Source organism: Melopsittacus undulatus, chromosome 6 (assembly GCF_012275295.1).
Source record: "Melopsittacus undulatus isolate bMelUnd1 chromosome 6, bMelUnd1.mat.Z, whole genome shotgun sequence".
Lineage (NCBI taxonomy): Eukaryota > Metazoa > Chordata > Aves > Psittaciformes > Psittaculidae > Melopsittacus > Melopsittacus undulatus.
Window position 1 is genome coordinate 51,046,715 of NC_047532.1, and position 16,274 is coordinate 51,062,988.

The window sequence follows — 16,274 nt, forward strand, 5'->3', positions numbered from 1 at the left end:
CTTCTTATTCAGGGATCGACAGGATTTTACATTTTTTTAATGTTCTGTAGTGATCTGAGACGAGCAGTCATTTGTATTTCTCAACAGCATTTTGGCCCAGCAGCTGGGGCCCGCTGGCAATGCTGGCATCAGCCATGCAGACCCAGTGAGCCTAGTGTGCAGGGCTGCTCTTTGCCATATCTGCTGGTCCAGCTCAAGGGGGATCAGGGGTAAGATGCCATTGCCTTTCTCCCTTCCCCAGGTAGCTGCCATGTTAAAGTAAACAAAAAGACTGTCCTGGTGGAACCTGCCTTGCCTGAGTGCATTTTCCCTGTCTTATTTTTGGTGTGTCTCTTTACATTTTTACTTAAACTATTATTTTAGGGCTCTTGGCTTGCCCCTTCCAGGTGTGTGGCCTCAAAGCCCCTTATTAAAAGTGGGCATGACTATAAAGCAGTATTCTAGAGGTCAGCAAAATTTTAAGCGCTTCGGCTACTGAAAGTGAAATTTAGCAGCTGTGAGGTTTGCATTAGACTCTGATGCATTGGGAGAAGGGTTGGAGGGTCTTTCTGAGGAGGTTGTCCTTTGCTGTTGCTGATCTGGAGAGTTCAGAGCACTCTGACGTCCTGACTGGTGCCTGCTTCAGGTGTTGCTGAGCGTTAGGAAGAGTTTTTCAGGACTGGCTGAATTGTGGAGTTAGAGGCTGGCTACCAAAGTCGTCCTTCACCCCTACTCCTCCCTCAATACGCACTTGATCTTTTATAACAGCAATATGGTATACTGAAATACTATTGTCCCAGCCAAGCAATCCTGGGTGGTTGCTTTTAAATGTGTTTCTACAAACCAGTTTGATAACTTTTTTATCAATGAAGTGCAAAAAAAAAAAAGAAGAAAAAAACTATTTCCTTGTAACAGTTCAGGAAACTTTAAAGTGGATGGTTCCTAGAGCAATCACAACTCTGTCCTCTTGCATGGACTTAAACTTTTGTATTCTAAGCAGCTCTGATGTTCAGAGCAAGTTTAGGCCGGAGAGACATGCCTGTGTTGTGTATTGTAGGTGTTTGCACCTGCTTACGTGTTTCATAAAAGGAAAAGCATGGGACAGGTAAATAAGTGCAAATATCTTGACATCTTTTGAAGAAGTCTTTTAAAAAATATGCAATACTCTAAGAGTTTTCTCTGGTTCTGATGCCGAGTTGTTCATGATGCAGGGGGGAAATGAGCAACAAGTTGCGCAGGTGGGGTTTGGGGGAGGATGTTTGGTTTAAGGAGTTCTCTTGAGGATGTATAATGTGTACAATAAGGAAGGATGAAGTTCTGATCCTTAAGGTGATGGGAGGAACAAAGAGACATTGAAAAAGAAATACACTTCGTCTTGCTTGAGCAAAGCAAGCCAGGCAAGGAGTTAGAGCATGGGCTTGGCAGGCAGGAAGAGACTTACCAAGTGAAAATAAAGCTTGCCTGCAGGCTGACTGCACAACTTTGGGCACATGGAAACATCTCCAGCCTTTGCTTTCCCCATCTGCAAATTGGAACACAGGATCATTTTCCTGCCCCTTTAGAGGGATGAATTTGGAGAAGGGTAATGTATTCTTGCCTCACTTTATATATTTTTCTCTTTTATAAGTGAGGGCTCTTACTGTTCCTCCCATGCCTCTCCAAAATCAGATGTGGTTGTAATGGACTTGTGCGGGGGGGAAGAGAAAGGCTTAGTGCCAGGATCATGTATAACAGGGATGTGCTCCTAAGAGAGGAACCTTTGCAGGTGTTCTGAGCTAAGCATCTGCAAAGTACAATTTCCTTGACCATTTCAAACAGGAAAAATTGTATTTCATCTCCATTTTCCTTCTGTCCTTTCTTCCTCCTCTCCTGTCATACGCATCGTCACACAGAGAATGATTTTCTAAGCAGCCACCTGAGGGACCAGCCCCACTTGGTTTCCTGTCGAAGGTCAAACAGGATTGTACCGAAACAGTAAGGTTGCCAGAGAGCAGTCACAGAAGATGAGATAAGAGAGTAGCTAAGGTAGGTTTCATTGCAATCGAGGTGTGGGGAGGAGCAGAGATGTGCCAAGTATGCTGCTTTTGTCATAGCTTTTGAAATTACCAAAAATCACAAAGAAAAAAGTTCAAAACTTTGAAATCCTTTCCTGTTCACACTAGAAAGCATCAAAAGTTACTTTTAGTTGTGTAAAAGATTGTAAAGTGTTTTAAAATAGAAGTTTTAAGAGAATACTACCAAACTATAAAAACATAAAATTATTTATATACATATATTATATATAAATATAGTAGAAAAGTTTCCCTGCTAAGCTTGCTGTGAAGGGTGAAGGTGTAGTAATTGCTATACAAGCAACATTTTTCTGAAACAGATGGCAACCAATCCATCAAAGCATAATGATGAAGGGCTGACATAAAATGGTGAATGCCTTTATTCACTTGGCACAGCTTTGAGTTTCTTTAGCAGGTTTTTGTTTTACTGTATTGATACTGTGAACGGAGGAGCATCCCAAGAGTCCAGGATGCCAGCAGTGCATTCTGTTTTGCTGATTCACTACTTTCAATTGGCCTGGTGAAAACCATGGAATTGGTCCTTCATATTGTACTAGGCTAGTCTGAAAACAAAGCTTGTGAAAGGTTTTTATTTCTTTTATGGGTTGGGTGGGATTTTTTGTTTGGGGTTTTTTTGTTGCAAAGATTGCCACTGTATAAATGATCATTTCTGATTGCATGCAAAAGAGCCAATATTCTTGCCTGGGCCTTGCTGAGGTGAAGTTTATAGCTTGTAGCTAGAGTCAGTATAAGGTATGGTAGTGGGAATCATTTTAATATTATTTCTGTACCTTTAATGGATGTGTATGTGTATGTATGTGTGGGAATCATGGTGTTTCTAGTGTTTTCTTGAACAATGCTGAAAGCAGTTTAGGCCCATCCACGCTAGGAGATGGAACCAGTTCAGAAAGAGGTGTTTGAATTTTTCTTTCAGTGACTGACTTCCTCAGTGCAGATAAGGCCAAGGTTCAAGAAAAAAGGGGTTGGAGGTTGTATACGATATGAGAAAACCTCATGTGAAATTTTTGGCAGCAGAGCTGCTTTCCATAACAAAATGATAACCATCTTCTGTTGCCTCTCCACTGGCACACTGTGTAGCTCTTTACAGTTGCATCAAAGCTGTAGAGAATCAGATGCCAACTTTCCAAGTGTGAATGCTTCTGTGATGGGTTGAGGCACAGCTTTGCATTTCCACGTCTAGCTGCAGCTTTTTCCCCTCTGCCAAAACTGTGATTTCAACTGTGATTTAAGGAGGATGTGAAGAGAACTCTGTCATATTTTAATACCTCTGTGTGTAACATTTCTGTCCGCTTCAGAGTTAGGGCTTACTAACCCATTTGTTTGCTTGCCTCAGGCAACAGGGGGAATACACTCTGTTTCTGCAGTTTTGTTTCTTGGAGGAGAACACATTTCTTAGTTCTTTGCTGTGGCAGAGAAACCTTTCAAATGTGAATCATTGTGGTTATCTCCTTAAGCCTGCAGAAAGCCCTGGTGCCAAGTCACAGCATAGTGACGTGACGGTTGCTGTGGCCATTCCCTGCTGCTGCCAGGCTCCCTATGAATAGCTGTGAAAATAGCAAGAATTGTGTTAATACTGTGCTGCTGCTTTGGGGAAAAGCTAAACCTCATCCTCTCAGGAGGATGACTGATGTGAAGCTGGGAAAGGGAAGAAGCAGAAGGTCTTTTTGCTGTCTTGCAGTGGGAGTATGTGAAAGCAAACTATGCTTCTTATTTCCAGCAGCTACTTAGAGAGGGATGAATGAGGAGGCTTTATGAAATATGAATTTATAACAGGAGGCTGAGAACACACTTAAAGCCACTTAATAAGATCCCAGGATATCAACCTGGTCAGAGCAGCCAATGCAGAAGGACAGTCCATCACTTGTCCTCCCAGCATTGTCTGGCCATCAGGTTCAGTCCTTTGACTTACCTACATCTTTTCTACAATATTTTCAAGCTGTGATTTAACTTCCAGAAGTTTGGGTGGCTGAAGGGCAGGAAGAATAGATAGTGTTTTGTATCTCTGCTGCCTTTTTAATTCCAGCTGAGGTCAGTAGCAGCTGCCTCTGCTCCTATCTGACAGCTCTTCAGAGCTGAAATTACATTTGAAACAAGCTGTGATCTTGCTGTAAAGCATAGTGGAGCAGGCTTGGTGGGGAGGGTACAGAGCCCTCTGAGATAAAGAGCAGATCTTCCTGCCTGTCCTGCTCTTGTTCTGTGACAGCTAGGTTACTGTTCCAGGAAAGGCTCTCCCACACCTCTATGCAATAGTACTGTCACTTAAAAGTTTGATGCCCATTTCAGTAAATGATTCTAAGCAGTCTGGTCTTCCAGCAGAATCCTTCTGCTGTCTTCAGGTGATGCAACCCTAATGATGCATTTCCAAGAGCAGAGTTGTAGCTTTTATTTGTTGGTGATTTCATCTCTCCTGCAGAGCCCAATGCATAAATAGAAAGACACCTGAAAAGGTGCAGTTCATCTGGGTGGAAGGTAGCATGTGAGGTAGACAGTCATGCATCTTTAAAACCAACAAAAATTGGCACCCCTTAAACTTGTTATTTCAACTTCATAAAAATTCTCCTCTTTGATCTATGACATGCTTGCCTTACCAGCATCCAGGTGTTTCTGCAGATGAGTAACACCAATGCTGTTCTTGCTCTACCAGAAATATTTTGGGATGGGAGAAGTCAAGGAGCTGTAATTCAGGAGACTTCTTATTTTTGTCAGGGTTTGGGCTCTGAGTTTCCCCTGGAAGCTGAGCCCATAGCCAGGACTGCAGTCAGAAAGTCTGGGGTCTTTCAATGGAGCTGCCACTGACTGCCAGTATAGCCTCATCTCAGAGATGAGCATTGTGTGTATCACAAGGTGAGATCCATGCATAGAGCTTTGACGTCTTCAGTGAAAGGTCCTAAAGAGGAGCCAGTTATCTATTTCAATTGTTATCATTCAAAGCATATTTTAATATAATACATATAATACATACATACATATGTATATGCATTTATATATAAATATATATATATTTGTAACCAAATAAAAGCTAGACCTATGCAAACGCTACTAGCTGCTGCTTGAAACTAATGTCTACCAGAAAATTTTGGAATAGATTTGGATTAGATTTGTTGGGGTTTGTTGTTGATTTTGTTTGTTTTGTTTTTTCAATAAGATGCAGCAGACCAAAGTTTTGCTGCAATTAGTCTTACTAGAAATTTAGGTTATTCTTAATCTGGTGCCCACTTGAATGGGTTGTAAAATTATCTGAAGAGTCCTACCATCTCTAAATAATTTCCATCTGCCTTGGTATTATTGCTGAAAGGCTTTCTTTTGTGAAACATAGGTAAGCACAGAGGCTGGGACTAGGAGAGACTGAATGTGATGTTTGGGAGATAACTAGAAGAGAAGTAGAGTCAAGAAAAGACTGGGAAAGTTTTCTTTTGGATGTAGGATTGCGTTGGCTTCAAGGAATCTTTGTGAAAATGCCTGTCACTGAGATAGAGGCAGTGACTGAAGCATCTCCGGGCTGAATTCTGGTCCTGGTGGAAGTAACAGAAATCTTCCCACTGAATCTGATGGTACCAGAGTTTAGTCTGCTGGGCAAAATTTTATGTGGTTTCAACCATTTCTTTGTGTGAGATCCAATCTTTTCTTTTAGGATTAACTTCAATATATCCAGCTGTAATCTTCAGTGCCCTTTGACTTTCTGTTTCCTGGTACTGTAGAAAATTCAGGTTTCCTGTAACATTATCCTTATCCCAACTGTGAACAAGTTACTACTGCTTCTTATAATTTATTGTCTTTCTGTTCCTGAACGTCTGTGTGATTGAGCTGTTTCACCAGCACCACCTTCCAATGCTTCATTAGCTTTTATGCACAGGGAATTGTTGCAATGCTTAGGTTGACCATGCTATTTGGAAGAGTAGAAGCCTTTGGAAAATGACTTTTGCTTCCTCTAGCTGTCATTAGGGAGTGCACACACACTATCTGTATATACATATATATGTATACGTATATGAAGTATTTCAATATAAACTCCTTTAGCATTATTCTTATTTAATTTATATTTTAATCCAATTGTAAACCAAAGTATTACAGCTTGTGAAATGATGTGGCTCAGAAATAGGAGGAGCCTTTTTAGATGGGAGCTCTGAAAGATCTTTGCTGACAAAAGCACAGATACGAATAAGACTTAAGAACTCGTGCTGCTGAATCCTAGAGATTTGCAGCCTTGGAAGGATTTCAGACCTGCTGGGTTAAGCTTGATGGTGGGAAGGCAGTGTGGGTTACTGTTTTAAAGCAATGTTTTGGGTTTTTTTTGTCATCCAGTATTACTTGGTATTTGAGGAATTGCTACAAAAGCAGCATGGCAGGGCATCTGATTGAAATGAGGCAAGTGGTTAAAGCATAGTTAAAGCTAAGAAAGTGATGCTATGAAGTGTCATTTGCTTCTGGTGTCTTCTGATCACAGATCTGGATGGATCTGTGCCATGTTCAGCTTTGGGCATCTCCATACTCCCTTGTTGAGCATCCCTGCAGGGAGCTGCTCAGTTGGTAGTTTGAGTGAGTGTGTTAAAAGCACAACTCAGTGGTGTTTCTACTGCTGGACTTTTCCAGCAGAATCACTCTGGAGTCTCTGCCATCCTTCTGTGCCTGGTCACAAAACCTGGGGTTTCTGCCCTGCTTCTTGAATTGGGATCCTTTAAGGAAGCACAAGGACTTGCCTACTAGAATGCCTCAAGGAAATACCCTGTAAGGGAAAGTAAGGCAGGAATTTAGGTGTGGGTTTGCTGTATGTGCTCTAACATGAAGCTAAAGTGATTCTATGTGTTCTTCTGCCTGTCCCCTTCCTTGTAAATGCAGGCTTTGGATGGATTTTTGTAAACATGCATAGAAAAGATGGGACAGGCTGTTTCAGTGCTACCACTGCTTCTGCCTGTGTCCCCTTTGGCTCACTGTTTCTTGCTGTAGTATCTGATAAGGGTTGGAGCTGAGAGTTTTTTGTTAAGATGGAGTATAGTGGGCACCGGACCAGGTGCTCCTGGATCTTGGCTCATCTGTGCTGTCAGAGCAACTAAAGCTCTGAACTCATGAGGCAGGGTTCAGGGCCTTCTTAAGACGTGGAGATTGCAGAGTTTTCCAAAGTACTGAATGGTTTTGTAGGAAAAAATTATGTTCTGGAAAGCCTAGATATAAAAAGGGAGAAGAAAGCAAATCAGACTGTACCCTGGCACACTGGAGCTAGAGAGAGGAAGCCACACAAACAGCCACTGATGTATTTAGTGTCTAATTTATAGTTCTAGAAAACCAGCCACTGCTATTTACTGGTATCTAGAGGTGGTTGGGTTTTTTTTTTAGTGACTTCTGTGGAGGTGCACGTTCTGCTGTCACCAATGGGATGAAAAAAATGGGTTCAATATAAAATATTGCTGATTCTTCTGTGCCAGGGAGTACTTGCCTTTCCAAGGAATTAACAAACACTAAGAACAAATTCATCTCTTAAGTCTCTCACAAGCTTCCCCCTGTCCCTTATAGTGAGCAGAGTGATGGTTCACCTACCTTTGTTGATCAAGTAAGTTCATTTAATATTCCCCAGTAGGATTAGTGCATACTTGCAGCTCATGGTGTATCACTGTGAGCCACTCACAGTACAAATTTTAGCTACTAGATCTGGCAAGTGTAAAAAGACTGTAAGCTAATCTATTTGTAATTGTAGTCACCAGGTACTATAGGTTGAGTACAAGACGCCTTCTGTGCCACATGCTGTGCCAGTGCATAAAAACATAATCTGTCACATCAAATTCCTTTTGATTGAGGCATCCTCAGTGCAAAGGTGCTTCTCAGGGCAGCTATCAGAAGAAGCTGGTCTGATACCAGCAGCAGATCCCATCTGGTTGCTGTGTCAAATAGCAGTTGCTCTGATAAACTGGGTAAAAGAAAAAGGGAGAGCAGGATCAGGAGAAGAGAGGTACCTTAGGCCAAGTGCTGGCTGCTGATTGAGCAGAAAGGGGTTATTTGGTTGAGACAGTGGTCTCTATGTGGAATTTCTGACATTTTTTTATTCAAGTAACTTTCAGCAACTTTTTTTTTCCCCACCAAAAATTTCTCAAGTTGATTATGTAGTACCATCAGTGTCAGTATGCTGCATCCAGTGACTCCTGAGTGTTTAGTGGGTTGGTGATACTTTAGCTGGAGGCTTTGGGTAAGCGAGTTATGAATGCAGGCTGCTGGCTGTCTTTCCATGCAATCGTTCTGATGGCTTTATGATACAGACCAAAAATGCTTCTTTTTGTTTTAAAGCTTTAATCCTTTTCATGGAAATGTTGAAGAAAATCTGAACTGCGGAGTGAGATATTTTTGTTCTGTTTAGTTAAATTCTCATCCAGCATCAGCATGTGATCTCAGAACTATTTCTGTAACACCTACAAGTAGGACATTATAGGACTCTGCAGATCACAGAAGGTTTAAAACCTGTGGCTGTAGGAGGTGATGTTTGTAACATGGTTTTCATGATATCGCAGAGGTTGGGAGGAATGAGAAAGGGTCTTTGCAAAGGTCAGGTCTCTGTCACAGTGTGGATGGAGTCATTGGGCACAGGTGTCTGCTTGCAAGGGGGCTTCGAGGTTAAAGGTACAGCTATGTTCCTCAGAGATTTTCCTTGTGGCTTCCCACTGCATGAGTGCTTCAGGAGCAGACAACAGACTGCTGCCTTCAGCATCAGGAACAGTCAGCATTGAGGCTATGTGTCAGGACCCTGTGTGGGAATCTTAGGAGGGGAATTGTGCACCTTCAGAACCAAAAAGTTGAACTTTTCAAAGGCTTTTGTGAAAGAGGAGTTAAACCTGCTTTTGGCAGGGTGGTGGAGCAGGCCTGGGGGTTTTGGCTGTTAACATATATTCAGATCCTTGTTTTTGCAGGGTGAGATGGGCCATTTCAGAAGTCTGGGCAAGGAAAAGTGGTAGCGTTTGAACCCTGTGTTCTCATTCCAGGTTGGCACTGAGAACCACACCAGGTATGTGGATACCATCGATGGGGTGGAGGGGGAGTTGTGCAGATCATGCGATGAGGCTGGGAGTTGTATGTGTTACATCAGGGGTTGCTGGGTGCCCCGTGCCAAAGCTGCCCCCGGTAAAACTGGGCAACTATGGAGATGAGTAGAATGGTGAAGTGTTCCCCAAAAGTGGTCTGAGCTGCGCTGGTTAAGCTTGCAGGGTATTAGCTTTCTAATGAGCTGGTGATAAGTGTTGGGAGGGCAATAGGACACATTTCACTGTAAGCTACGTGCACAGTGTTTCTGCTGAGTCACGGGGCTGTGTTGTACCAGCACAGCCCTGCACAAGCTCCCCTTGCTTATCCCCTATTGCTGCACACAGCATCAGTGGAGCTGGCCAAGCTGAAACTGTCTCCATGGAAATAAGAGGGTGTTTACCTGCAAAACATGGCACAGGCAGGGAAGCAGAGCAATGTGGGAATTGTGCCCCAATTAGAGCCAAGACCTTTTACCCCTGGGGGCAGAGAGCTGAAGACCTGTCACTGAGTGAAGGGGCTCAGGTTTTCTTGTTAGCTAGAAGGAAGTTACCATGTCTGCTGGAAAAAAGCTGCATGTGTGGTCTGGGGTAATTCTTGCTAGGAAACCAGTTACATTACTGATTCTATTGCAGCAGCAGAATAATTAACAAAATACTTGATTTTATTAAAAAAAAAGTGTTACTTCTAATCTGGTGATGGTGACCTCCTTACATAATCTAGCGTGTGATTCACATCACGCCTCTTACATAGCTGGTTTTATTTCCCACCTTACAAGTGGTAGCAAATCTCACTACAGTCACAGACTCATTGCAGTCTGTACATGGGGAGAGACCCTTTTCCTCTATGCTGCTGAGCCCTGTAAAGGATTCAATCTTCAAAAGAATAGAAAACAGCAGCACTTCAACGATGCAGGTAGTTTGCCTACATTAGCCAGAGTTTCTTTGAATAGCCAGGGACATGCCATCTGGTTCTTTCTAGCCTGAAGCATTTATTGTAGCAGGGAAGAAATCTGCAAAGTACAAACAGAAATAGTGAGGAAAGGAGGTTGGCTTATCAGGGAGGGGGAGACATCAGAAACAAGGAAGAGGGCTTGTCTGTCTTCAGCAGTGGCTGGGACTATTAACACTGGAGACCAACAGAAGATGTGGGCAGAACAGGTGAAACAGTAGCAAAGTGTTACTGCGAAGAAGCATGCAGGTGTGTCTAGCATGTTGTGGATGCTGTGGGCAGGGAAATGCTCGTTTTAGAAGTTGCATATGTTCAGGAGCATGCAGGAAACCCTCCTGCCTTGGGAGACAGGCAAGCAAAGACACATATACACTGTCCTGAAATCTTAAAGCTGAGTAGCACCAGTGTTTTCCATCCTGGAGCTGTGAATGGTAACAAAGGAAAATGAGTCAGTCCCTCATGGAGGCAAATTGACTGTGCAGGTTTCATAAATTCCATTGGAATGAACTCAAGGCTGGCAAGTGAGGACTGGAAATGGGTAGTACAAGACAGATTTCAAAGTGCCATTTTCTGAATGTTAGGTTTTCTAGCCTGTGTTTAAGCTGTTGCGGACTGACATTTGCTTTTGTTTCAGTGCTATCATCTCCTTTACTACATAATTTCTTCTATTTAAACTCAGCAGCCAAGGGGAGGGTGCAGAGAGGATGGAGCCAAACTCTTCTCAAAGGCACGTGTTGGAAGAAGGAGCAGCAGTAGGCAGAAATTTATACAAGGGAGATTCAGGTTAGCTATTATAAGACATTTTTTCCACCATGAGTATAGCCAAACAGTATTGGAACAAGGCCTCCCACCCTCCCTTATTTTGTACTTCTCTGTTAATCCTCTGGTGTATAAAATATTGCTCCACCTCATGCTACACTGCATAATACATAACAAGGGATAGAGAGTGTTATCCTACCAGTGCATTTCCAATTAGTTTTGGGTTGTTTTTTTTTTCATTTATCAATATTTAATCCATGAAATAGCATCTTGTGTGGCACAGTCTATGGAGAAATCCAGCTGCTCCCCATGCGTGAGTGCAGCTGCCAGGTTCCTGTTTCCATTAGACTAAATCAAGCTGTATTTTTTGTGTTACTTTTAGTATTATCATGTGAAAATGGGCAGCTTTAATGGGCTTCCTAGTTTATATCAGTTAAGCTTTTGAAACATATTCAGGTATCTCTTCAATACTGCTGTGTAAGTTCCTTATTTAATCTGACATATTCCAGTTTATTATTTTACTGCAGTTATCTAAGGCAGTACTTTAAAAAATCAGTGCATTCATTTTTTGCAGACTGTCAACTATTTTAAGCCTCCAGCTTTACTTAGTTTTTGTCAATGTACTTAACCCCCTCTCCCCCTCAGATATATGGTTGTCTCCACTATTTTTATGTTGCAGTGAAGCTTATTTATTTACAAACTCCTCTTATCTTTGCAGTCAGACCTAATACTATTGGCTCTGAAACTGTGAAACTACTTAGAAATGAAAAATGAAGCTAGATTGGTCAGCTCTACGGCCGGTTATAGAATGGAAAAAGTAGCAGCATAAAAGGAGAAAAATACAATTTACATTACTCAGTCTGGGGTGTGGAGAGGAATCACAAGACTATGGCTGAGAAATTTCTTGGAAATTAGTTTTAACCTGATGATGCTCCTTTGCTGGTTCCCCATCTGGTCAAGTTTAAAAGCTGTTTCTTGAGACCAAGAAGTTTGTCTGGGGTCTGTTCATTCATTTATGTGTCTAAGGCATTGGTTTGATGTGGGAGTTTGTGCTCCCTTGATGTTCTGTTCTTAGAGTTTACATGTCTAAGGAAACTCTATGGGTTACTGTGAAGCTTTTATTTAATACTTTGTTGCATGTAAGTTGGTAACTGAACACAGTTCTTCGCTTAAAGAGGTGAGGGCTGGTGAGGAGGAGGAAGGTGCCATTTTGTCAAGGAGGCTGGCAGTGCAATTCTCCTTGTGACAGCTTTGATACTGGCAAGACGTGTGAAGCCTCGTCACCCCTGCGGCTGTCTCCTTGTCCACAGGGTGCTTTCAATCAGCTGCACCCATGCCAGAGTCAAGATGAATTAGTCTTAAGTGTTCTCTAAAAACACAGGGATGTTTGTTTGCACAGGCTGAGGGCAAACCGGATCCCTGATGTAGATGCAGGGAATGATGTTGTAGGTGGTCCACAGGTACTTTTCTTGTGTGTTAGAAGGTTTCCTAAACCAGGGTTATGCTCTTTTGGGGAGCAGCCCATGTGGAGAGCAGGTGAATTCTGTATGGAGTGTAGAATTTTGTCATACCCTTTGCTTGAGACTAATTCCTTTTGCCTCCTCTAAAGCACTTGCCTGGACAGAAACTGACATGCAACAGCTTCCAGGGCTACACTGTAACAGGGCAAGTGCCTGTGAGAAATAGTTTGAAGCAAAAGGAGAGTGTTGTCATTCAAATGATGCATGTTTCTTTGTGTTCATGTATGTAAAATTGCTAACAGTTAGGAGATAGGATTATTCCCACCAAGGGGTGCAAGAGTAATCCTTCTTGGTGGTAAAACAGGGACTTTTCTGAATAAGCTCTTTTAAAAGCTCAGTTAGGAAGAGAATAATATGCAGCCGTATGTTCGTGTGGTAATGTATTCCTCACCTTGTGCCCCAGGCCTACAGGGAGGGTTAGTGAAGGACAAGAGAAGCCTTTATCAGAGGTTAGCTCACAGGAATGAAAGCAAGCTATTTAAAGTATTGCTTTTGTCTGAGAAGTGAAGGGAACCAATGCAGTTTTCCCCTAAGTCTCTGGTACCTTAAACACTAGCTGAAGCTCCTATGAGCTGAGCCCCAGTTGTCTCCGAAGCTGCCCTCTGTCCCTCCCTTTCCCCAACGTCACCCCCCTCTTTCCTGTACAACACTGTGAATATGACACCGGTAGCTCTTTTTAACGTTTCCATTTGAACTGCTCAGAGCATGAAATGCTGTCCTACGCTGTCACACAGTGACGCTGTAGCAGATGAGCTGTGATAGAGAGCCCTGTTCAGCTGAACAATAACCCCCAGACAGGGCACTGATGGTTGAGCACTTCCTTGCAGAGCAATGGAGGAGCATTGTAACAAGGATTAACAATGTTAGGTGGCTTTGCATAGCAATTTACTAATCAAATTTGTTTTCATAACAAACTAAACTGACAATCAATTTCTAAAATATAAACGCCTCTTAGAGGGAATAGTCAAGTATGTCTTCAACAGAAAGATTTAACTGGGATAACTTTTAATGAAGAGCACAGCATTTGTTTCCCTTTTTTTCTTTTTGAGCAATCACTCTGGAAATGGAGTCACATCCAGCAGCAGAAGATTCACAGGACTGTAACTACCTCTCTCTCGCAGAGTGCTGAGGTTACCACACTACACACTCTATCAGCAAAGCTTTCCCTTAAAAGAGATTTGTTTTCCTTACCTCTGTGTTTCAGAAATGCAGGTCTGCTCTGTAAAGTGACTCTGAAAATGGCATCTGGCAGGAGCAGGAGGAAGCCTTTCAGGGCCCATTGTCCCTCTTTGCCACCAGTTTCTTGCTGTGACCCTTGCAGGTTTGCTCTGGGGCTGTGACAGTTCAAGGTGGATTCACTACTTCATGTATCCTGTGTAATAGCGAACTGTCCCACAGGCCAAAGGCTGCTGCCAGAGCTGCAAGACTGCAGGCTCCACTTCCTGCGTTGGGGAATTAGGTAATGGTGTGGAAGGTAAAGGGAGAATCCATCTCCCTCCTGCCTCCAGGGGAGCAGGCAGCAGTAAAAAAAGCAATAAAATATAAAACACTTTTATATGTTGTTCATTAGTCAGCAGATCTGACTCTGCAAATTTATATATATATATATATATCTATACACAAACACATTCAGAGAGCAGATCTCTCATGTGAAAAGGTGCCATTTTTTTTCTAAACAGAGTCCCTTTCCAAACTAGAACAGCACTTTAAATAGGTTCCTCTAAAAAAAAGAAAAAAAAAACAAAAAAAAAAACAAAAAAAAAATCTAAAAATTAAAAAAAATAAAACCCACCATAAAAAACCCTTTACTGAAGAGATGCACTTTAAATCATAAGATGAGTATGGCTGTTGCTGGCCTTGAGACACAGCTGTACAGGTAGGTGGCTTCTTGTCAGCCAGAGCCTGGGAGGGAGCGATGTTGCCAGACCCTCGGCTGCCACTGGCAGCCCAAAAACTACCGCAGCTCTACCTCCCGCTCCCGCAGCCCTCCCGGCCTGGCACTGCCCCTGCCGACACTGCAGACAGGAGTTCCCACCGCAGCCACAGCCCTGGTTGCAGCTCAGCCATGCTGTAGCACTAACAGGACCGGCATGCAGTGGCCTGTTAGGACACTTTTGTAATGGGTCAAGAAAAACCCACCCTTGTCTGTAAAAAGTAAACCCCATTTATAACAGGTCAGAAGTTACACCCAGTTACAACACAGCAGAGGGCCCATGCGCCTGCACTGGGCTGAGCTAAGTTGAATGAGCAAAGCCAGGACAAAGTTGTTACTGGGGTTGTGGGTTCAGTGTTTTGGGTTTTTTTTTTTTTCCCATGACATGGATATGGAGCCCTAGTCAGTTCAGTTTTGTTTGTTTGTCTTTTTAAATCCAAATTCATGTGTCCCACATCAGTTCTGCTCTGAACTGGGTTGCAGAGCAACCATCTGTAAGAATTGTGCCGTCACCTTCAACTGTTGACCTATATATCAAGCTTTTTAGGACAGGTGTCCTAACATTCAAGACTTACTTTCCCAGTTAAGAAATTTCCTGCTGTACTAATTCTCTTATTTTATTTTTGGTTGCAATCCTTATTTCAAGAAAAAGAAAAGTCAGTGTTCACACTAGTCTGCAGTAGGTTGAAGTGTGAGCCTGCTGTGTGCAACTTGTGGATAGCAGACTGTTCTTCAATGACTTTTACAAGCTGTTCCCAAGCTGGCTATCCACCATTGCTTTCCTTCTCCTCTTCCAGTGGGAGCTGGCAGGCAGAAGCTCTTTGGAGTGGCTGCTGGCTCTATGGCCAGTGGCTTCCAGGGATGGCCAGTGCTGCTGGAGGAGGGGCAGGCAAGGGTGGTAAGAGAACCAGAGCTGGGGAAGGGGGGGAAATAAAACCAAGGTAGAGGCGACTGTACAATTGCATTGAAAGCAGTTTAGCAAAAGCGCTCTCGTTGGACAGCTTTAAGAACAATGTGAATGAAAACTTAGCAACTTGGGTAGGAATCTGAAAATTCTATAAATGTATACTTGAAATTCTGTTTGTATAAAAAAATTTGCATTTTCTTCTTTCTTTTAACACTGTGTAAAAGAACATTATGCATGTGAGTGGTTTGAGAATTAAATGGTTTAATACTCATATCCTTGTCTGTGTCTTGTAGCTGACTGGTCTGATCTGATATTGATTTTCTCTTTGCTGCCCCCTTCAGATCAGCAGCAGTGGGAGAGCCTGATCCTTGCGTTAGCCAGTTCTGCACTGCCCTAAGCTTAGCAACCTGGTGGAGGCAGGGCAGTGCCAGGTGACCTCTGTCCTTTATATTTTGAGGTTTATCTCACCACTTCTGCAGACTCAGCCCTTTTTGGTCTCACCTGGTAGAGAAAGCACTATGCTCTCACTGCAGGCCAAGCGCCTGATTCCTGTTGCAGCAAGAAGGCTTTCCCAGCTGCTGATGGCAGGTGAGGCATTCTGTCATAGGAAGACCCAGCACTGCCTTAGCTCCTTCTCTCACTAGCCTCCATCTCCATGGCCTAGCTCACAACCACAGAGGCACAGGAGATTTTATGTCTCTGGACGTACATATGAAGTAAGCACAATGAAATAAACAAGCAGAAGGTGGGCTCAATCAAGAAATACCAGTGACAACCAGAATAGGTCAGGGAGAAAAGCAGCTGCTTTCTGAGCTCTGTTATTTCCAAACTGCTCCCCCTTTTCTTCCAGGGCCTCAGCAACATTTATATTACATACACAGCTGCTTTCCAAGGTATTACTCCAGACAAGCTCCTCAGCACAAAAAGGGTAAGTGCTTTACGGGTCTGTTTCAAGTGTGCAGGGGACTGACTGCTATAGCTCTATGATACAACAGAGGAGTTGACTCTTCATGTCCAAACTACACACTACTTTTAGCACAAATACAGATGCTCAGACCTTCTTACTGGGGAACAAGAGGGAGTCCTGCAAAACCCCTTACTGCTTCCAAAACTAGAGACAGGGTGACCAAGCATCATTTCACACCAGCTCCATC

The 16,274-nt window shown here is 42.9% G+C and overlaps 1 long non-coding RNA gene across 1 annotated transcript; it reads left to right on the top strand.

Annotated features, from left to right (window-relative positions):
- Window positions 1-7,853: 7,853 nt before the first annotated feature.
- On the top strand, window positions 7,854-15,389 carry LOC115946689 (uncharacterized). Its single transcript, XR_004080738.2, has 2 exons — window positions 7,854-9,036; window positions 10,681-15,389. It is a non-coding gene; the product is annotated as an uncharacterized lncRNA (long non-coding RNA).
- Window positions 15,390-16,274: the final 885 nt, after the last annotated feature.